The sequence below is a fragment of the Antechinus flavipes genome, chromosome 3 (genome assembly GCF_016432865.1).
Source record: "Antechinus flavipes isolate AdamAnt ecotype Samford, QLD, Australia chromosome 3, AdamAnt_v2, whole genome shotgun sequence".
Taxonomy (NCBI): Eukaryota; Metazoa; Chordata; class Mammalia; order Dasyuromorphia; family Dasyuridae; genus Antechinus; species Antechinus flavipes.
Window position 1 is genome coordinate 202,414,970 of NC_067400.1, and position 22,606 is coordinate 202,437,575.

Sequence of the window (22,606 nt, forward strand, 5' to 3'; positions counted from 1 at the left end):
GAAGTCAGTCCTCTTCCCATCTTTATTTATTTTTCTTAGAAATACTTTCTTTTTCTATAGAATATACCCATCCAAAATATTTTCACTTGTGAAAAAAGGAAAAGGTTGAGAGAGCAAGCCAGGAAAATAATCACTCAGGCATAAAAATAAAACATATTTTTGGTACTTGCAAAAAAGGAAGGAGGGGGACTCCTAAGAAAGATTAGAGTAAGATGAACCAGAATGGTTGTTTGATTAAGAACCGAGAAGGAGAGGGAACACAAAGATCAGTGTGAAAGCAATCTCCATGCACTGAACAGCACTCTAAGGCATCAGCAGAAAGGTGAAAGATTTCATACAATTTGCTAGATTGCAAGAGTGTGTAATGGAATGTGATATGAAGATAGCAAAACTTTGAATCAGGAGAGATTTGCTTCATATCATGCCTCTCGCTCTTACGATAATTCTGGGCAGCTCATTTAATTTTTCTCTAAAATGGGAGGGGTAATGACTGTAACCCCTGCTTCACAGACTAGATTTGGGAGGACTGAATCTGGGATTGATTTCTATAGGAGATTAATGTGGAAACGACTCTCTACCAATACAAACCAGAACCTGTTTAGACAATCAAAAATCCTAAAAATAGTTTCTGCAAAATTAATAATCAGTTTATTAACTAGTCTAGTTGATAATCAATAAATTGATGGTCAGTGGTCTCTTTTGGTTACCAAAGACAAAAACTATGGAGATACCTTTGGAAAAGGAGGTGCCTTTAACAGTCCTGTTTGGTGAACAATCAATAAGGGTATGGATATATTAATGAAGAGATGGGCTAAAAAAAATCTTTAGCTCTTCCTGCTGAGAACAATGACTTGATCTTGTGAGTTGCTCTTCTCCTTTGTTAGCCAGGTTACCCTTGACTCCAATGGAACAATACAGTGGCATGGACTTAATTTCTAAGGGCAAGAATGTATCTACATCAGATTCTGTAGATTACCCTAAACAGAAGGAAGACCTAGTTGGGTTGGCCCTGTCCAAGATTACAGATCTTGTACTGGGAGGATTTAGCCAACTTCATGTACTAATGATGTTCTTCAGAAATCAACTAAGCAGAGCAGAACTGAATTAGCTCAGAAGAAATGTGAGATGTGCAAAGTTAGAGAAACTATCCAAAATGTTCATAGGGACTATTTGTGTCCAATCTGTGACAGGACACTCCAAGCTCATATTGGTTTGGTCAGTCACAGTTGAATATACTGTAACTTGAGATTGAACCTCTCTACTATACCAAGCTCTCTGGAGATAATACCTATAATATTTACTGTTGGAGGCTAATGGAATAGTACTCTTGTTCATTTTTCCCAATTACTCTGACATGGTACAGTGGTATAGGGAAACAGAGACCTAAAAATCAAGTGACATAGGCTGTGGTAGACTCAACTGCTCCCTAGATATGTGACTTGAAACAAAGTCCCTTTGCCTCTTGAGCCAATGCTAAGCTTGGAATCAAGAAGCTCTGAGTTGAAATCAATTTCCGAACATTTCCTAGCTTTGTGACCCTGGATAAGTCACTTCATTTCTATTTTGCCTCTGTTTTCCAATCTGTAAATTAGGGCTAATAATAGCACCTATCTTACAGGGTAGTTGTGACATTCAAATGAGATCATAATTATAAATCACTTAGTATAGTGCCTGGCACATGGTAAGTATTTAATACTTTCTTCCTTCCTACCTTTCTTTCTACCCTCTTTTCTTCCTACTTTCCTTCCTTCCCTTTTTCCTTCCTTCTTTCCTTCCTTCCATCTTTTTTATTTTCCTACCTTCCTCCCATTCTTCTTTCTCCTTTCTTTCTTTTCTTTCCTTCCTTCCTTCCTTCTTTTCTTCCTTCATTTCTTCTTCCTTCCTTCCTTTCTTCCTTTCTATATTAGTGTTGAACTCTTTGTGCTGATATTTATGAGCATTGTTAATATAAATGAGAATATATATTAGCTATTGATAGGAACATAAAATGTTATTTTATGCCAAAGACCTTATGTATATGTATGTATATATGTATACATTTGTATGTATGTATATGTATATGTATAAGTATATGAGGATGTACCCTATGATACTTATACCATTTCTTACAAAACTACACTATCCTACTGCATTCATATAGTACAATGTGTTCAACCATTCACCAGTGGAAGCCCAGTTTTCCATCCATTACCCCCAAGAGAAATGGATTTGAAAATACTTTGAAAGGTATAATAGATCATAAAATGTAAGACATTTTATTATTATCATCATTATTATTATTATTTCCCAAATCAACTGGATATCCTGAAAAGATTTTTTTTTTTATCCTGAAAAGAAAAAGCAGGGTGGGTATTTATTTTCACAATGCTTCAACTTTGTTCTTCATATACTAGACCAAGAATCTCAGCATCTGGTAGTTTAGAAAATATGTACTCTTATTTTTAAAAGATAGTACTGAGATCACCATTAAATTAGGATAAAGATTTTTTTTCTTACTTTATGATCACTTTGCCAGAGTAAGAACTGTCCTGTAGTTCCAAAGATAGGCTTCTGGCCTATCATCTGAAAAATGTTCAGAGATCATAATGTAAAGAATTTAGTTCAAATCCCAGAAATTAGGCCTACTTTGAGACTGCCCTCGTATAGTTTAGTAGCCAAGCATGGAAGAATTAGGACTGAACTTCACACTTTAAGCACTCTTTTGCTTTGTTTATGACCTATAGTCTAGACAGTGTGGGAGTTAAAGCAAGGTAAGTCTGGGGATGCAAATTTAATGTATAACCATAGCAACAACACGGAGAGGCAAAACAAGACAAAGAAATTATACCTATGCAAATTTCTTGGTGCATTATCAAGGCAAGAATACTTGACATTAGCAGTAATGTCTAAGGGCCAATAAATGGGAAATGAGTCAGGCTGCCAGTGACACTTGCTGGGGAGGAGACAAGAAAACTCCAAACATCAGCTCATGCTAATTCCTTGTGTTAATGATGACTGGAACCTACCATAGCAGTTTAAAGGTTTTCCCTTAAGCAATTGTTATTTTTGCCCTTTGGGAAGAATAAACAGTGATATAGTGACACTATAAAGATTATGAACTTTTACTAAGGGCACGCATTGCAGAAAAGATGCTGACCTGTACTAAGAGAAGGAGTTATCTTACAAGAGAGTTTCATACCTTATTGAAATCCCAGTTCCTATCCCCATCCCTATTCATCTAGTAGTAGTTCCCTAAGGCAACCTGGACACCTTTATTTCTTTTCCCACAAGTATGACATAGACTATCAGCTACTATTATGATAGCTATCTATGCCTACTGGCCCCAATTTCTGCCTCTCCTTCTTGAATTAATTTAAGGAAAAAGAACAAAGGTCTGGAATTGGGTGGGAAGAAGGAGGGGACAGCTTAGAGGGGGCCATCCTGTATATGTTTAAGATGGCACTCATAGGTTTGCTCTTAACCCCAAAAGAGAATACATATATTTTCTGAAATACTAGAATGCTTTTCAGAATTGATGATGTCATGGAAATCCTAATCTTTGCCATGTGGTTTCTCAGCCACAGCTATGCTAATGAAAAGGGGGCTCTGGAGAAGCTTGGCAAAATCAAATGGGTGTTTGTGGAAGCAGCTGATAAACGTCATGGATAATTCCATAAAGGCCAGGCTGTGTGAGCTTAGGTTATGGCATTTGGACTCCCACTTTTCCTTTTCCTAGCACCTGGAACATAGAAAACTAATCGAGAAGAATGATATTCAGCACACAACACCAGCTTGGGTTAACAGAATATGTCATTACTTATGCCCAAATGAAACTACTCTAGGAGATCATTTTAACTTGAATCAGGGCGTGGAGGTCCTCTGATATGGTTACAACTTTTATTAAACTCCTTTAATAAAGGGGCTCAGGACTATCATAGAACTTCTGCCTTGTGAATACAAAAACAGCAACAACACATCTCATTAATCAGTGTTTGGACAGCACATTTGCAAAGTGGGAGAGGGAAATAAAAATACAACATATGCTCTAAATTCATCATATGGCATTTGTTTTGAATACATTAAAAGATTATTTAAGTGAGGTAAGTGAGTTCAGTATTTAATCTGCTGATATTTTAATATACAGTTATTGGAAGAATGATTCCTATTCTCTTTCTCTGCCTCTATTTGTCTGTTTTCCTGTCTCTGTCCCTTTCTCTTTCATCTCTTCTTTATCTGTAACATTAGTCCAATAGCTTCTCCCTTCAAAGACTTCTAGATATTGATTCTATGTTTTTGAGAGATGTCTTGATAGTTTATGCTATAATTTTTATCGTATACTTTATACTGAGTAGTTTAACAGCAACTCTGTGAGTAGTCATCTGTGAAGAGTCTGGTGGGGAGGGTTTCTGTTATGATTGGTGAATGACTGATTGAAGCACATGAAAAGATATGAAGAGAACTTTTTTCTTCATGAAACTAGTTTAACCTTGTTGCAAAGATGAAGAGAATTCTTATGAAGAGATTTTGCTGTAATCCCTTTTCAGGGTCCATTTTCCAACTTGAATTTGCATTTGTGGTTTGGAATTCTCAAAGGGGTAGCTGACTAATCTCTAATGGTTCTACTGCTAGCAAAACTTGAGGGGGCTGCAGTTCCTGTATTATAGATTTTAAACCTCTGGTAGATTGTTTCCCATTATCAATCAGTTAACTCTACTAACTTTTAGGAAAAGGTATTTACTGAGAGATTATGATAGTTGGTATAAAACATTCCCTTCAGACCCAGAACACTTTCCCTCTCTTATAGTCACAAATTTCATAGAGTGAATAGATTCAAATTTTATAAAGAAAGTAGGGAACATAAGTGGCTAAAGAGAGAGGAGAGGGAGAAAAGAGAGGAAATGATAAAGAGAAATAGAGACAGAGACAAACTAATGGAGACAAAGAAAGACAGAAGAAAGACAGAGGAAGAAACAGAGACAGACAGAGACAGAGGAGGAAGGGGGAGAGACAGATATATAGAGAAACATAGAGACATAGAAATAAAAAGACAAAGAGCTATGGGTAGATAATCCTTCTCACGTGCACTCAGTTCAACTCAGCAATCTTTAGGTCATTTAGTCTTCAGGCTCTGCTTTCAATTAAAGAAATCACCATCATCACTTCAAATTTCTATGTGACCATGAATGGAAATATTTCCATGTTTAGAAATAAACAAAAACTGTGCATTTTGAGGATGGAGGATGCCAAAGGAATAGGGAAGAAAACCTCATTTTGTCCTCAGTGAATTAAATAAAGCCCATTCCATTTTTTCTATATCTCTAATATTTAGAGTTAATTTTAAAGCTGGAATTTATTAAAAACATCAAAAATAAATTAATTATCTCAAAATAGATGGCAGAAGGTATATAAAAATAAAGAACCTGCATTTATTTGTACATGATATGATTGTTACTATAATAAGGGCCAAAGTAGAAAAGATATAACTATTAAGGAATACTCCTAAGCACAGTTATCAAATTATGGCAGCATCAGCTTAAGAAAGCTAATGAAGATCTGTGGGAAAGCAATAGAAGAATATATAAATAAATAATCATGATAAGCAGAGAAAACTTGAATAGTTTATTACCTAATTAAAGGCAACAAAAGGAAAACATGCAGAAAAAATTCAGAAAACAAAAGAATATGGAAAAATTCTGAATAGTCTTAGCCAATAATTGAAAGCAGTCAAAATGATAGAAGCTGAACAATGCAAAGAACAAAATAATTCAATGTCATTCAAAATATATTGTAGCGATTAATTAAATGAAGCATAGTAAAGGAATCAAAGGAGAAAAAGATCCCAGAAAAAATAAGGTTAAAACTTTCCAGTCATTTCTATCATCACAAGAAATCCAATATAACAAAAAATGCAAGTTGGGTAAAAAGCAAAACTTTAAAATTACATACTGTAAATATGACTACAAACATTGGAAAGTAGCAGAATCAGATCCATAATTAACTCAAATGTTTTACAGTGGTATACAAATTACTTAGGTAAAAATGGATTGGCCAGTGAACCCAGTCCTTGTGGACATGGTTAATGTGTTATTAATGGAAGTCCCGATTGGGGGAAGAGGGGAGAGAGAGAGACAGAAATTAATTTCTTAGAGAAACGTTCTTATATATCATGTTAGACAGTCCAACTGGCTCCAATTTGCTAAACATGTGGAAAGGAGCTTTTCTGATCATCTAGAGAGCTTCAGACTCTATGTTCTCTTGATTTTTTGCTCTTTTTTTATGTGACTTTTTTGGCTGACCAACAGAAATTGTTGCAGTGAGAGGCAATGTTGTATTGAAAAAGGCTTAGCCTCTCTCTCTCCAAGGCCCATGCATGAGGAGTAGTGTCTTTGGCATTCAAGAGTGCCACTGACCTTTTTTTATTAATAACATGCTAGCTTTATGAATAAATTACCCAGAATTAAATTACCCAGAAACTGCCTCTTGAACTTTTTAAACATCACAATCTCAACCTCTCAGGTAATACTCTTTGTACCTTATGGGAAGACATAGCCAACACCAGAAAAAGCAATGACAAAGAGACCTTACTTAGTACAGTAGCAATTACTTTATTTTTTAAAATTCTCCACAGACATATTTCTTATTTTACCTTTCTTGAGAGATGTCATGTATCTGTTACCAAAAGAGGAGAACACAAGTGACCCTTCCAAATATATGTTATATATTTATATACTTTAGATAAAACATTCATAGCTTATCTCACAAAAAAAATCTGTAAATATTTACAAGAAAATGGGATGATTATCCCATTTTTTAATTGATTAACAAAAAGCCTTTGACCCAGTTCCGCATTTATGGCTTAGTCACTATCACAACTTATTGAGGAGATTGATGGTTCAGAAAAATCACAATAGAACTGGCCCTGGACCCAGAACATCTGATTTCAAATTCCTTCAATTTCTCAATCATAAAATAAGAGATTTGGACTGAACAACTTCAGAGATTTTTTCCAGCTCTACATCTATGATTTTATGCACCCCCACACTGCAAACATATTAAATTAGGCTCAAGTATAGCAAGAATACTAGAGAAATTGGAATTCTCATAGAAAATTGATTTTAAGCACATCATTAACAATAATTTCAAGGACAATGTGACATCTTTTAGAGGAAAAGTTTTAAGGTTATTATGGTTTTTCCCAGCCTTCTTAGCCTCAGATGTATTATCATCTCTTCTAGAAAGAACTAAGTATGGCTCCCAAGTACTGATGGCTCCTACTGGCTCATTTCAGGGAGCATTTACACCTAGGAAATCAGCAAATACTGCAAATTATTATTATTGTTTTGTTCATTGCCTAAATTTTTTAAAGTGAAGGAGGAAATACTAATAATGCTGATTAAAATGGAAAGTATGTTATGCTCATTTGGGGTGGGGGCTAATTATCAAACACCTTGCTTCTCAAAGAAAGAATCCTACCAAAACACCATATTAATCACATCGTGTACATGGAAAAATTTTTTATAAATATATATATTTTATTTTTCCCCAATTACTTATTAAAACAATTTTTAACATTTGAGTTTTTTTTTTAATTTTGAATTCTAAATCCTCTCCCTTCTTCCTTTCCTGAGATGGTAAGCAATCAATCAGACATAGTGCATTTATGTACATGTGCAATTATGTAAAATATTTCCATATTAGTCATTTCATACAAAAAGACTCGAGTTTCAAAAAAGAATGAAAGAAAAAAGTGAAAAATAGAATGCTTCAATCTGTAATCAAACAATGCCTTTCTTTCTCTAGAGGCAAGTAATATGCTTCATCACTAGTCTTTTGGGATTCACAGAAATAAAGATAGATCTAAACAGCTGGAAAACTATTAATTGCTCATAGGTAGGCCAAACATATAGAATAAAAATGATAATTCTACCTAAATCAAGCTATTTATTCGGTATCATGCTAATCAAACTAACAAAAACTGTTTTATAGTTACAAAAAATAATAATAAATTTATGAAAGAATAAGAGGTAAGGATATCAAAGAAATCAATTTTTTAAAAAAGCATACCAGATCTCAAGCTGTTTTATAAAATGGTAATTATCAAAACAAGTTGGTACTAAGGAAGAGTGGTGAATCAATGGAATAGGTTAGATACATTATACCTATATACATTGTAGCAAATGTGATTTGCTACAATATATTATCTTGTACACAATACTTTATAGCAAATGACCATAGTAATTTTATATATGATAAACCCAAAGTTATGTTTCCATTTAAAAAAAAACACATATTCAATATCTTCATCTAGTGGAAACTTTTTCTGGTGATATCACATCATTTGGATCTGATAAGTATAAAATGTTTTATAGAGGCCAAGAAACAGACACTAAAAATGTTTTATTGCTGTTGGCATCTCAGAAGAATTCTCTCTTGTTCGGTAATGAGTGTGGGCAGCATGTTGTTCTCCAGGAGTCCTGGTATCCTTTGAATCTGTACTTGTACATGATAAGCTACAAAGGCTATCCTGATGTTTGGAGCTTGAGAGGGGAAACACACTTGGAATAGTTCTCTCCTTTCCTTTGCCAATCTTGTTGTGCTGCTCTATCCAAAACTTGACATTTTGAGAAGAAAAGAAAAGAGGAAAAAAAGTGAGGACTAGACAAGTTTTCTTTTAAGTGGGAGATGATATAACTGTAAGTCCAGACCTATGATTTCATCTGTGTGGGGAAGTACCAGTATGGATACCATTCCATTGATCTATAATTGATATTGCTGGAGTGGCCTGGAGTATTGATAAGTTAAATGATCTATTTCTAGAGAAATAGTACAAGGATAAACTTTCTGATAGAAGGTGTTGGAAAGAGTTCTTGAAGTCCTGAGCCTTCTATAATGTCAGTCTTCTCTACATGACAAAAGAAAGATAAACTATCTCAGTTATGGTTCAGTATATCTGTTGTCCCTTTTAGGGACTATGTCTTCCCCCTCACCCTGCCTCATATCAATAGCATTTTATTTTTCCAAATACATGCAAAGATAACTTTCAACATTCACTTCTGCAAAACTTTATATTCCAAATTTTTCTCCCTCCTGCCCTCCTCCTCAAGACAGCAATATAATCCAGGTTAAACATACAATTCTTCTAAACATATTTCCATATTTGTCATGCAGCACAAGAAAAATCAAAAAAAAAGGGAAAAATCAAAAGAAAAACAAACAAACAAACAAACAACAACAAAAAGATGAAAATATTATGTTTTGATCCACATTCAGCCTCCACAGTTTTGTCTCTTGGTGTAAATAACACTTTCCATTCCAAGTCTATTGGAATTGTGAGGGCGGTGGAAAGGGCTAGAATAGGAGTGATGATGAATATTGAAATAGAAGAGGTTAATGGGTGAAGGGGTTCTTTGGTAAATAGTTTCACTGCGTCGGCAAATGGTTGCAGGAGGCCATAGAGGCCAACGATGTTTGGTCTTTTTGGAATTGTATGTAGCCTAATACTTTTGGTTCGATAAGTGTTAGGAAAGTGACTGCTAGGAGAATGGGAATAATATAATCTTGAATCACCTTATTGTTGAAAAGAGCCAAGTCCACAATTGATCATCACATAATCTTGTTACTGTGTACGATGTTTGAACAATGTCCACTCACTTCACTTAGCATGAGTGCATGTCTTTCCAGGCTTTTCTGAAATTAGTCTGCTCATCATTTCTTATAGAAAAACAATAATCCATTGCATTCATATATCATAACTTATTCAACCATTTTCCCAACTGATGGACACCCACTTAATTTCCAGTTTCTTGCCACTACAAAAAGGGCTGCTATAAACATTTTTGCACTTTTGTATATATACTCAGTAGAGACATTGCTGGATCAGAGGGTATGCACAGCTTGATAGCCCTTTGAGCATAGTTTCAAATTGCTCTCCAATTTGGTTGTATCATTTTACAACTCTAGCAACAATGCAATAGTGGGACTAAATTCTTTAATAAGAGACTAGATAGCTATGTAGAGACACTTTCATAAGACAATGAACATATGCTTTTCTTCATCATGAAAGAAGTCTCTATGTCAGCACATAGAATATCAAGTTTTTATGGCTCCTTACTCTTACTTTCTTATAGCACTTTATCTGAATTTTTCTATTGCCTCCATTATTCATCATAGTGGTATAATAGGACAAAGAAAAATAACTAAATTTATTGATATATAATAAACTTTACAAATGTTTACATCTTTAAAATCTTTTTATATGCAATATATTCTTTTACTACAATCACTTTTTCCATGATTTGGCATTGAGTTCACAAAACTTTTGATGTATTTTTTTTAATTTAGGGAGTCAGTAGGTGGTATAGTAGATAGAGCCCCTTGCCTAGAATCAAGAACCCCTGAGTCCAAATCTGACTTTAGACACTTACTAACTGTATGATCCTGGGCAAATCATTTAATCCCAGTTTGCCTCAGTTTCCGCATTTCTAAAATGGGAGTGATCATGGCACCTACTTCCCAAGGTTGGTCATAAAGATTGATTGATTGTAAAGCATTTAGCATAGTAGCTAGTACCTAGCAAGTGGTATAATATGTTAGTTATTATTTTTCCTCATGTCACAATAATTATGAAGCATTCAGATAAACAGTTTATTTTCTCTGGTCTGGCCTTGATGAGAGTCTCAACTACAAATATTCAGTACTGATTTTGTCAAGTGAGTTTTTAAGCTATTTAACATATTTCTCTCTTATCAATGGAATAAATTTGTTAAGGTTTCATTACACATAGTATGGTACAAGGCAAGACTGTAATGGGATATTCTATTTCCATCTAGGAATTTCTATAATTTTATAACAATTCTGCCTCTAAGTATATCAATACATTTATCAGAGAACATCAGTTTCTCACTGGGGACAAGACTTCTGAGATCAATAGAAGCAAAAAATTCCAGAGAAATTTTGGAGGGGTAAAGATGTCCAGACCACATGGGCTCACGTTGACTTCTTCAAACAATGAACTTAATATAGAATTAAATTAAAAGTAAATTTCATTAAGAAAAATTACCTTTTTTCCAATTCTCAATATCTGTAGTGTCTTGCCCAAGACAAGTGTATTTTTTATTCATAGCAATGATCAGCAGATCTGTATTTTAATATACTGCATACTTCCAAATTGAAGATGCCTTTATCCTACTTATAGTTTCTATAAGAAATGAGGAATAATTAACAAAGTCCCCAGCTGTTAGGTCCTCTGAAGGTCTTTGCTTGATTTCTGGGGATTAATTAACCTGTTTTACAGCTATAGTTAGTCAATCCTTGATACTATTCTTCATTTTCAAGCAAATTTTCCTTTGTGGTTTGGCATAACATATCCTATTTCATTGTGACTTTGAATGACACTTGAAATAGTTCACTTACCCATAACAACCTTTGAACTATCTATAATACTCATTGACTTGTACTTTTAGAACCACAACTTTTGCATGTTTCTTTGGGGTAATATCCATTCTTAGAAACCACATAGTTAAAGATCACAAAAGACAGCAATAAAATGGTACAAAATGAAGCACTTGACTGATAGAGAGCTAACTAAAAGTGAGAAAAATAGTTCATTCTGGTTTTAAGTTTAAGTTATTTAGTGAGTGACTTTGGGATAGTCATTTAACCCTTTTGTCTCAATTTCCTCATCTGTAAAAAGAGCTAGAGAAGGCAATGGCAAACCACTCCAGTATCTTTGCCAAGTTCAAAAGTTTTAAGTAAGTCCATTTTTGTCATTCAATCATGTCAGTCATGGTGACCACATTTGGGATTTTCTTGACAAAAATACTGAAGTGGATTTGTCATTTTCTTCCCTAATTCTTTTTGCCTTTTTGAGGCAAACAGAGTTAAGAGATTTGCCAAGGTCACAATGCTATTAATGTCTAAGGTCAGATTTGAACTCATCTCCTTAACTCCAGATTTGACATTCTATTGCTACACTGAGTAGCTGTTGATTTGAGTAAGTCTAAATCAATAAAAACACATCCCCATACCATATGAATGTAAAAGAATATTATTAGATTGGAAGAAAAGAAGACAAGGTTAATTTCAGAGAAGTCTGGGAAAAATTATATAAACTGATGTAGAGTGAAGTGAACAGAACCAAGTGAATAATCAATATAACAATAACATTATAAAAATTAATAATTATAAAAAACTTTAAAATTTTGATCAGCATAATAACTAACCATGATTCCAGAGAATCAATAAAGAATGCAACCTTATATAGAAGTGATGGACTCAATATTCAGAATGGGACATATTTTTGAAGAGTGCCAATGTGGAAATTTTTTTTGACTATGCATATTTATTACAATGTCTTTGGGTGGGTTTTTTTTTTCTTCTTCAAGTAGAAAGAGAGGTAGTTAAGTAGGGAAGAATGCTTATTTATTGAAAATATAAAATGTAACTTAAAAAAGAAATACACATAATCATTGTTGGCACAAATTGAAACCACATTAAAATTACTGCTTGTCCCAAATATTTCACATAATACTGTGCCTCATATTGTATATTATTCAAACTTAATTTGTATTATTAGATTATAATGGCAGAGACTCCCATTTCTGTGTTCTTGAATCTTGAAACAATGCCGTATACAGAATAGGTACTTAAGAAATGTATGTTGAAATTCCAATAGACTTGGGATGAAAAATGCCATTACATCCAAAGAAAGGGCTATGGAGATTAAACATAAATTGAAGCACAGTATTTTCACCTTTATTTGTTCCTTTCTTTTTCATGATTTTTTCCCCTTTGGTCTAAATTTTCTTGCACAATATAACAAATATGAAAACAATTTTAAAAGGATTGTACATATTTAACCAAATCAAAATGCTTGCTGTCTTGGGGACGTGGGAGATAAGGGATGAAGGGAGTAAAAATTAGAACACAAAGTCTTACAAAAACGAATATTGAGAACTATTTTTTACATGTATTTGGAAAAATAAAATACTATTAATAAAAAAGAAGTACTTTTTGAATTGAGTTGAATGAGTAAGAAAAAGCATTTCCAGTTGTTCACACTGTGAAACTAATTTATATGTGACATTATTTTACACTAAGGTCTTGAAATTTTGAAGATTTCAGTTCCTAAATAACCCCTATTATGGAGCTCAAGATGGAATTGCTTTACACAAACTTTTTTCTGTGCAGTAATACTTCAATTAATGAATCCCTTGAGGACAAAGTTACTTTGTACAAAATCAATCATATAAAAGCAAATTTCACAAATCATATTAAAACAAGCCATCGATTTTTGCAGGTAGAGGACACATCAGCTCACAACTTCAATTTATCCCAGGTCAGGAGATAAGACTGAGTGTCATGGCAAATTGTCATGTTAAAGAAATTTCTTTTCCTTATCCCCTGCCTTCTCTTAGTCCTTTTTTTCTCTAGTAATAACTCAATTCTCCCTCACATTAGATAGATTATGTATTAGATATAATGAGTTTCCATTAAAGTATTAAAAAATAGTTGAATTTAATGCTACTTAATGTAGTTATAACAGTAATAGCTACTAACATTTGTGTAGTTTCTAAGGTTTATAAAGCACTTTACAAATACCACATTTTATTCTTACAACAATCCTGAAAGTTTCTATAATCTTATTATTCATGTTTCACCAGTAGAGATCAGAGTCCATCTATATCATTTCATCCTCCAAGATAATTCTTGTCCCCATTCTTCTACAAATCCTCAACAGGGTATCTACTCTTCATGCTGGAATCCTTTGTCCAAGCTTTTCCTGTAATTACTAATACAACATAGTAGATCCCATTACTTACTCCCTACTCCCTACTTGCTCCCTATAAGAAGTCTATAAAAATCTATGAGTTTTACTCAATTTCAGGCCACCTCCTGCCACTGGGTCTATAGCAGATCTGACCTATTTCCATCCTCCCTAATGGCCTCTATACCTATCATAAGTATATCTCCTCAATAAAGCTAACAATTTACTTTCTGCTTGATTGTTGATCTAACTGTTTCAAGTGTGTCCCCTCTAACTCATTCTCCACTCTTAGACATAACACAAATTGGTTTTCTTAAAATTCAATTCTGGCTATTTCTATGTTTCTCTATCTCTATCTCTGTCTCTATTTCTTTCTCTGTCTCTGTGTGTGTGCTTAATTCTGTTCTGTTGTGTATCTGTCTCTGTCTCTCTGCCTCTGTTTCTGTCTTTCCATCTACGTGTCTCTGTCTCTCTATTTCTCTGTCTCTGTATCTCTCTGTCTCTCTGTCTCTCTCTCTCTTACACACACACACACACACACACACACACACACACACACACTCAATAAACTCCAGTGGTTCCCTATTACCTTAAGGATCAAATATAAAATCCTATTTCACTCCAAGCATAGATTCCTCATCACTATTAAATCTCAAAGCTAGAAAGAGCTTTATTCAGAGATCATCTATCAAATCCAAAATATTTTATAGATGAGAAAACTGAGGCTAAGAGAGATAAAATTACTTGTCTGACATGGTATAACTAGTTAGTGGCAGAAATGGAATTCTCTTAGGTCCTCTGACTTATCATTGGATGCTCATTACAATGAGTTCCCTCCACCTAACCTACTTTTTCTCATATATTATTTGATTCTTATAATATCTTCACATTTAACATATAGAGAAACTAAGGTAGGGACAAGACTGATGTCAGGATCATATGGCACAATAGATGAGAAAAATCTCAAGTTCTTTCCGTGTGACCCTCCTTCATTGTTCACTGCATGTTCCACTCTTTAGGGCTCACTTTTAAAAGAAAACATACAGAAACTAGACAAATTTCTGCTCATCAATATTTCATAGTACCTTCAATCAACACCATCCTAATGAAGTAATGAAGAGGGAAAGGGCAGGTCTCTGGAGGAAGATGAAAACTGGCAGAAATTAAGGGCTCTGAAACTATGAGTGTTTGAACTTATGGCTGAGCCATAATAGTTGACATTCCAGCATAGCATAAATGGGAAAATCAAAGCATCACGTTTGATTCTTCATAAAGTGATCCTTAGAACCCTGATGCTATCCTTGATGTTAGCAACATCTCACCCTGCCCTTCTAGTCCCACCACCACGTAGCTACATGAGTGGACCCTGCCCTTGTCATCTTGTACTTTCTAATCCCATCAATGTATTCATCCTTTAATTCCCAAGTTACACTTGTGTCTCCCTCTCTATCATCAGTGTGAATATATTCATTATCTGTTTGAATAGAGTACTTTTGGAGGTGAGTTGGAAAACGATTCTTAAACATATATTGAATGCCAGAATTAATGAGCTGAGAGCCCTTGAAGCAAACTTTTCTTATCCTCTTTCCTCTGAGTATTCCATTTGCTGATATCACCAACTACCACCAGTGTAATTCTCCTTAGACCAAATTGTACTGAAAAATAAGCTAATTGGAGAAAAACAATAAGGTCACAAAGAAACATAATTTTGGTTTATATTTTATTAAGCCTTTTCAAAGCAAATAAAAATTGGCTTTCCAATAATGAGAATATTGAGCTAATTTGCATCATATTTTGCATGTCTTTGAATCCAAGATAATAATTATCATTCTCATAAGAGATTTTTGAGACAAGTAAAAGAATTTTTAAAAAATCATGCTTGAAACAAAATGTGCAGATTTTCTCTGAATTCTCAAAAATATCTCTCCAAGGCAGAAGCAGGGAAGTCACGGGTTATTTAGAAGACAATAAAATTCTCATTATATTCTGAAATATCTTGAACTAGAAACCAAATTCATTTGAATGATAATTTCTAGAGCCAGGGAACCATGCCTTTCAATTCCCTTAGCACTTTAGGATTTGCACATTTGACAATAGTGGCAGTGCTATAGCTTCAAAGGTAAGACAGCAAAGGATGTAAACAAAGTTGTACATATTTATCAAGAGCTAGATCATTATGGTATTGAAATATAAAAGATGTTGACTATACAATATTATATATATATTTCATTTATTTATTAATGTTTAAACTTTTTCTATGTCATCTACTGGCCTTGGCAGGTCATCTTCAACTTATACAAAACTTCAAATATGTGTATGTGTATATACAGATATATGTATATATTTTTCAAAGTCATAATGGGGAAAGTCATGATGTGGAAGGGATAACTGTATCCTGAGGCATTATGAAATGTCTCATGTAGGAAGTATGTTCAACTTGCATTGTGAGGGAAATTAAGGATTCTAAGAGATGGAGATAAAGAAGGCATGCTTGTTGGATATGGTAAACAGTTGGGTAAATGCACAGAGTTTATACATGATGAGTTTAATTTATTACAAAAGAAAGAAAGCTAGTTTGATTGGATTGCAGTGTGTGTAGAAGGGGAACAGGTTGAAAAGGGCCTTAAATGCCAAACATAGGGAAGGGCTGATATTTGATCCTGTTAGTAATAGGGAACCTCTAAAATTGGCAGAATAGGATATTCTTTAGGAAGATCAGTTTGGCTGTTTTGTGGGAAATAGATTGGAACAGGAAAGGACTTGAGAGGCAAGGAGACCATTCAGGAGGCTATTGCAATAATCTAGGTGAGAAGTGATGAGGCCCTAACTTAATAGGGTGGTTTTGAAGGCTGATCTCCTCTTTCTATACTGAGAAGATGTAAAGGGCAGGAACTCTGCATGGCTGATTTAATCCTACAATAAGATGTTAACTCAGTGGAATTGAAAAGACAATGGTTATTTAGTTTAGCATTTGAGTTCTCTAGTTCAGTATGACTGATTTAATCTTACAACAAATAATGGTTCCCTAGTGATACGATGATTGGTTTTTTTATACTCAGTATATTGTAATAATGTAATTGTAATAGAGAATATAAACTGGGACAAACTTAACCAGAGACAGACTTTAAGATAGAGACTGTCATGGTGACTCTCCTGCTTTCCTCCACAGGAGTTATGTTTTGTTATTTAGGAGGGCCTCCAGAAAGCTAGCCAGTCCTCAGGTGAAGAAGACAGACTGGGAAGAAGATAATAGACTGTGGAGGAGATAATAAAGACTTTAGACTTTATCCCTGACTATTCTTGTGGTGATTATTCTGCTGAAACTTACATTTAAAGCTAACCAGAACATTATAAGATTTACAAATCTCAGGATTTTTGCAGTCAGGAAATCCCTTACCAAAGGTTAATTATATCTACATGAGGCAGTGCCCCTGATACCCCAGGGTAATTATGGCCTGTCTCCTAATATTGATTCCCTCTCCCCTTTCATTCTCTGTTCTGAGAGACCTGGGAGGAATATCATCCATCTGCTCCCTTAGTATGCCTGTTTTTGCCCTGCTCACTAAAGACAGTACATTCTGCTTTTTGCGGGGAAGGAAAATGGGGAAGAGATATTGCCAACCTCAAAATGTCCAGAGCTCAGGGTTTTCAGCCTCTGGCACTTTCTATAGGATTCACACTTTCGCCTTGAGTCCCCTTGAATTCCTGGTAGCCTGGATGACAAAGAAAGTTGCATGGTCAAAGCAGAAATATTGTGTAGGTAAAAACATTAACACACACCAGAGAGCCTAAACAGCACACTTTGCCAAAATGCTAATGTATAGTTTTAGTTTATCTTCTTAACAAAAAGACTCACTCCTAATCATAGCTGAGGAATTGTTTAAGTGAAGAGTTTTGACTCTCAGAAGATGGATGCACGTGCGCGCACACACACACACACACACACACACACACACATTCCATTCTTACATACACAGGTTTGAAAAGATACAAAGAGGTATGAATTCAGAAAAGAGAAAGACAGACAGACAGTCAAAGACAGAGAGACAGACAGACAGAAACAGAAACAGAGAGGCAGAGAAACAGAGAGAGAAGCAAGAAAAAAAGAGGAGGGGAGAGGGAGAGAGACACAGAAAGAGACAAAATCAGAGAGATAGACAAAGACAGATATATATATATATATATATATATATATATATATATATATATACATATATATCTTTACCAGTGCAAATAGGCAACTGATATCTAACTTTGAGTCTTAGGGAATCATCTGAGGCACTGAGAGGTTAAATAGCACACCCAGGGCCACATAATTAATACATGTCAGAGATGTTCCCTGTCCTCTACCCACAGCTTGCCTCTCTGTATATACATGTAAGTGTCTATGGCCAGCATTACAACTTCTGACTGAGGCACAGAAGTAACACTTAGTTTTTGAAGGATATACCAGCAAAACACAAGGTCTTGCAAAAGCTTCTCAGCTGGAGAGACTGGAGAGGCTTCGAGTATGGGTATAGCAATAGGATGTATTTCTATCATCTGAGGACCATCCTAGCTATGTCAGGCCATAGCCATTCACAAAGACTGGCAAGAAAGATAGAGCTAGATTGTGCTTGTGATTTATATCAAGGGAAACTATTCCTAGATCAATGGAATTAAGGATCTTTCCAGTATATATACAAATAGTAAATATAATTTAAAATATAACATAATAATATGTATTTCCAGATAGATAATAGATTTTGTGATCACCTCACTTGTGACTCTCTGCATTCTTAAAGACAAAATCCATATTTCACCTAAGTTTTTGAGATTATAAAAGTTTGAGGTTGACATTAATAAAACAATTAATCTTCTCCAGAGCTATTTTCCATAAGAGCAGCATCTTTGAATCTACCCATTCAACCAGTTTCAATCTATCTGATAGTATCTGATCTATCTTGCTCCATCTTCTCCAAAGAATATCAAAAAATGCTTTATCAAAAGCTTTACAAAATTTAGGCAACCACCTATCTACAGCCCTTATCTAGTAGTTTAATTATACTACTGCAATCCTTGTTGCAAGCCTAGAGAATGTGCATAAGTCTTTTCTCATTGGTGAAAACAATGATTCAACGTTGAGAGAATATACTTCTAGACCCTTTCAGATCAATTTTGAGAGAGAGAGAAAATATTTTGGGAAGCAGCAGTTATGTAGGGGAAAACTTTCTTTCTCTTGGTTTCCAGCTAGCCTCCCTAGAGACTTTGGGGAATTTTCCATTAAATAAAATTGGAACCTTTCTCTTAGATGAACAGAGATATCTTGTTCCTACTGGAATAGCTCATTTGCTTTATATCATCTAACATATTCTAATCTGTATAAGTTCTCTGATTTCTGTTTGTTATTTTCGCTAATAAATGGCTTTATTCACAATTTGCTATTTGTGATGATCTTTTGTGAAACTAATGATTGGTAGGAAAGAGTCAAGTCTTCAGGAAGAAGATTGGGTATTCTTCCCGTTTAAGGGATAGTGATTATGGAAGCTAAAAAGCTTTGTTATTTTTAAATCTAAAAGAAAAAAAAAAACATTCTTCTAAACAAGCAACATTTTGGGGCCAGGTAGGTAAAGAGATATAAATCTAATCCAATATGCTACTCTCCCTTTCCCTCTCCTTCTACCTCTCTCTCTCTCTCTCTCTCTCTCTCTGTCTCTGTCTCTCCTCTTCTGTCTCTCACACACTCTCTGTCTGTCTCTGTTTGTCTCTCTCTCTTACTCTCTATCTCTGTCTTTCTCTCTCTGTCTAACAGAATGTATAGCTTTATGGTTCTTTACTTCTCTCCCTTCTTGAAAGGAATCAGGCTCTGTTGGAAAAGATTGGGCAAGATTCCAAAGATATCTATCAGTGTCTTCTCTTGAGCTGCATTAGAACAACTGATGTGAACATACATAATTTATTTGTCAATATATACCTTACACTTAAAGAAAACAAAAGTTAATCTCATATGACCTGTTGCTGAAGCTATATGCTGGCTCTTTGTAGTTACAGCTTTTCTCCCTAGATATTCACCAATGATCTTTTTCATTATCCATTCTAGGACTTTCCCAGGAAGCTCCCTGGCCTATAGTTGACAAACTCTTATTCTCTTCCCTTTCATGGAAAACAAGCATATTTTTATGTGATGTGTCAGTTATGAAAATAAATCTTCTCCATTCTTCTCCATAGTTTATGGACTCCCATGATGTTTCAAATATCAATGACTATCTCATCAATCATATCTTTTCTGTTGCCAATTATCAGTTAAATTCAAGAGAGCTGATAAAACCAACAAGAGAAGTAGTATAGAGACAAATAAGAAGAGGGCTGAGGTCAGAATTCTGTGGGATACCTAACATAAGTTTTTGTTACCTAACAAAGGAGACTGAGGATTGGTTGGATAGATAGGAAGAGGACCAAGAAAGAGTGATGTCCTAAAAACCTAGATAGAAAAGAATATCAGGGAGAAGAGTGATCAACAATGTCTTCTATCTTCTGGCAATCCTGGAGACTTGGCTCCTCCCTTTCAGGAAATGGATACAGTTTCACTCATTCTCCTAGATTCACTGTTGAAAAAGAGAATTGTTTCCCATTGTTACTTCCAGATCCTTTTCCTATTCCCATCACCTTCCCTTCTTTGAGAATCATATTTGTCCACTCAATCAAAATGCTAGTAGCTATTATCTATAGACCACCAAGAAACTCCCTTGTCTTCCTTGAGGAGTTCAGTAGCTGGTTTACAATCTTTCAAAGATGTCAACATTATGACAACCAAATTAATTTTTAAAAAAACAGCCCAAAGGGGTCTAATAATCCCATTTTTGAAATTACCATTTCTAGCTACTTAACTACCACCAGCCAGAAGATTTTTTGAGTTAATTAGATAGAGATCCCTGGTCAGTTATAAGGGTCGGGAGAGGAAACTCACACAGTGCAATCAGGAAGTAAAGAAACCTTAATGTCTGAGATACCCGGATGTGGTTTCTGTGATCAGCACGGACTGCCTTGTGAGTAGCAGCTCTGGTTGCATTGAGAACGCATCATCAACGGGAGATGTCTCCTTCTCTATTGGCTGTGCATGTGACCTATATAAACAGTAGGGACCAGGAAGTAGGTGGAGTTCAACAAGAGTCAGTGGGAGATAAGTAAAAGTACAAGAGAGGACAGGATGTGAACACATGGAATAAAGACTTGAGCTTGCAAGCTAGTGTCCTTGGATATTCTGTTGGACATGAAAACCACTACTCCGAGAGGCAGTGGCCAGAGATCTCTGGAGACCTATGATTGAAATAAGATTAGTAAAGAACCACTGCACAAGACAGGGGCCAGAGATTTCTGAAGGTCTGGGAATTAGGCAAGAGTAATAACCAGTAACCTCTGGGGGAGATTACAGTCACTAACAGGATTTACCCCTATGCCAGTCAGAGAACAGGCTTGTCCAACAATAATCTCAATCCCCATCCTGTCCTGCTGTTCTCCCCTTGCAGAGAAGGAGAATTGTGAGACAAAGGCTTCTGTTTTGTTTTTCCAAATGAAGGTCATGTTTCAATGCTTGTGTACAATGATAAAGCAAACAGAGGAGAGAAGAGAAAGGGAGAGAGGGAGTAAAGGAGAAAAAGGGAAAAGAAAGGAGAGGGCAAGGAATAGAAGGAATGAAGAAGAAAAAATGAAATAAGGAAAAGGAGAGGGAGGAAGAAGGAAAGAAGAAGATAATTTTTGCAGGGTTTACAGAGAAAAAAAGAAAAATATACATCCCTATTGCCCACTATCAAATCCAAATCCATCTTCTCATTTCCCAATGCCCTATACCAATTCTTATTCCCCATACAAGCCCCCGTTTGTCATTGGTCCTCTGTTCATACTTTTCCTTTTTCTGGAAGGTTCTCCTCCATTTTATTTATCTATATTTTACTCATCCTTCCAAGTCCAGCTTAAATCTCCCTTCTTTCATGAGGCTTTCCCTAACTATTGTAATTCATATTTATCTTTTTCTTATTTGTTCTGTGAAACTAAGCCCTTTCTGTCTCTAGGTTATATTTATCTTTTTAGATAGATTTTTAATTTTTTGAGGAAAGGGATCATATCACATATTTCATGTGTGTCTGGGTATGTCTATATAAAACACCAGAGTTTATATTCTTTATCCCCTCACAAAGTGTATGGGAGTGTTCTTGTTGAATTAGAAGGACGGCTAGGCATTTGGAGAACAGAGAATAGCCACATCCTAGAAGCTTTTTAAAAAGCCAAATCTACCAAGTTCTAAGGAGTTAGAGCTAGAATTGAGGCAAGGTTGCTTTTTTATGATCTTTGGACCTCTACCAGATGCCATGATATCTTGCATTGAAGCTCCTGCCATGGTAGGAGATCTTATCCAGCAGGAAACAGTTTGGAGAATCCTTCAGTTTAAGACAAGACCAACAAAGCCATGGAGAAGCATTCATGATAAGAAGCAGCTTTAAGAAGTAACACTTCTGGAAGCAAAGGATAGAGATGAATGAATTGAAGAGAGAAGTCACTTTAGTAAATGAAAGCTGCTTGGCTTTCAGAGAATCTATTTGATGAACTCTCTTAGTAGAAGTACTGTACACAGAAAAGAATGATATAAGGATTTCACAAGGAGCAAAAGGATATTGGGGCCCTGTTTTAAAAAAAAATGTGGGGCAGCTAATTGGTAGTAGATAATAGTAGATAGAGCACCAGTATTGAAGTCAGGAGAACCTGAAGTCAAATGTGGCCTCAGACACTTAACACTTCCTAGCTGTGTGACACTGAGTTAGTGACTTAACCCCAAATGCCTCAGCCAAAAAAAAAAAAAATGTGTATCTTTAGTCACATATTTTCCAT

At 35.1% G+C, this 22,606-nt stretch overlaps 1 long non-coding RNA gene across 1 annotated transcript; it reads right to left on the minus strand.

The window, feature by feature from the left end:
- Nucleotides 1-8,118: 8,118 nt before the first annotated feature.
- Nucleotides 8,119-20,045, minus strand: LOC127553602 (uncharacterized). Its single transcript, XR_007951779.1, has 3 exons — nt 19,736-20,045; nt 17,367-17,457; nt 8,119-8,590 (listed from the first exon to the last, which is right to left on the minus strand). It is a non-coding gene; the product is annotated as an uncharacterized LOC127553602 (long non-coding RNA).
- Between the last annotated feature and the right edge of the window lie 2,561 nt (nt 20,046-22,606).